This window comes from Corvus kubaryi, unplaced genomic scaffold (assembly GCF_017639235.1).
Source record: "Corvus kubaryi isolate FWS band 111438036 unplaced genomic scaffold, C.kubaryi_AGA036_p1.0 37308, whole genome shotgun sequence".
Taxonomy (NCBI): domain Eukaryota; kingdom Metazoa; phylum Chordata; class Aves; order Passeriformes; family Corvidae; genus Corvus; species Corvus kubaryi.
In genome coordinates, this window is record NW_024581096.1 from 7,815,673 (window position 1) to 7,817,516 (window position 1,844).

Below are 1,844 nucleotides of genomic sequence, written 5' to 3' on the forward strand. Positions count from 1 at the left end.
TGTACATATATATATATACACACATATATATATGTATATAATTATTTTGATAGTGGTGTTAATCCAACTGTTTTCTTCCTGAGCGTTTATGTTTCACAGGCGGGTGCCACACTCTGGTTTGTCCAGGCGGAGATGCCCTGAACAGGGAGGGCAGGGCGGGCTGGCTGGGCACGACCCCAGCCACAAGATGGGACTGTTTACATTTGTCCTCCAGCCTCTTTCTCTTAAAATCGCGGATAAAATCTTCATTATTTCTGTTAAACACAAGATTGAAGAAGGTACAAATATTTACCTTAAATTGTCTCTCAAGAAGTTCTGCCTTTCCCCAAAGAGAATCCCTTAAAAACTCCTATTATAAAAAGAAATTTAAAAGGGATGGGGGGTGGGGAGAAGACGCGGACTTGCTGTCGGAGCGGACCTGCGGCGCTGCTCCCTGGAGGCGATGTGGGGAGTCCTCACCCGAGAGCCCCGGCCAGGGGAGGTGCGGTGCGGTGCCCGCGCCCTCGTCTGCGCAGCGGCGCACGGCGCCCCTCGGATTCCAGAGGGCAGTTATCTGAAAGTTTCCCAAACCAGGCAAAATGCAGCTTAGACAAACGTAGGCACTGATTTCTTTGTGTGTGTTTTTCATAGGGCAGATTCCACTTCGGCTACTCGGTGCCCGTCCTTTAGCCTGTGCGAGGAAATGTACCCGTTCCCGAGCGTGTCCGCCCCACGCTCTTCCGACACCCCCCTCTCCACACCCCGATTTAAACGTTCCCTTTGAGTGTGTTTATATCCCATTTTTGTCTTCTCTTCTGTATGGACTGTTACACCGTCCTCATCAACGTAGAGTTGAAGTGCCCTCCAATCACTATTCATCAGGAAAATATACTTGCTTTCAATGTCCCACGTTTTTAAAAGGCAGCCGAGTTTGGGCGCAAGAGAGGCAAAGCCACATTCATGCAGAATAATTTTCCACAAGGAAATCTGATTGCAATGAAACAGCCAAGAAATAGTTTTGAAACTCGCATTTGCTGCTGAGAGAGCTACTAAACAACGGCCCTTCTTGGATTCCTAACTTACTTTGCAAGATGTTTTCCTTTCCGAAGCTGAGAGAGCAAACATACCCTCCAGGTTTATTTCAAACAAGAAGTGGGACCCAATGTTGCCACTTGCGAAGATAACTAAACCACCCTGAAATGATCTCAAGATAGTGTCAGGAGGTAAAGATATGGTTGTAAACACGCTCACACAGTTAATTTACATATTCGGCTTTTAAATAAACAGTGTGAAATGCAACTCTTCTAGATGATCACTTCCACACCCAAGACACCGGTGATATATATATGTGGGTGTGTTTATGTACATGCATATATATGAAAGACTAGGTATACGTATAATTACGAATACCTAGGCAATTAGGTATCAGAATAATAGCTGTAATTCTCTGTGTTAGCTGAGTAAACCAAAAAGCAGTTTGAAAGACTTCTGAGCCGGGCAGCTTCGGACAGCCTGGCACGTGTTTGGGGCAAACCGTTAGTAATGGCCAATTTCACTGAAATCCACGGGCTGCAGTGTCGTCCCTGCGCCGCTGGTCCGGGCCGGGCCGGGGCAGCACAGCCGCGCCAGGTTTCTGCCCGTGCCCCTGCCGCTCCTGCCGCTCCCACCGGGTCGCGGTGCGCGTTGCGGTGCTCGGCAGTGCGGGGTCCCTCCGCGGGGCGCAGCGCGGTGCCCGCCCGGCCTCTCCCCGCGCCCGGGCGCGCAGGCGGCGCGGCGACCTCTGCTGGCCGCGCGGCGAGCGACCGCGGCCGCGCGCGGTGGGCGCGTGTCGGACCTTTTGTGCCTTTCCTCCTGGTACGCGGCAA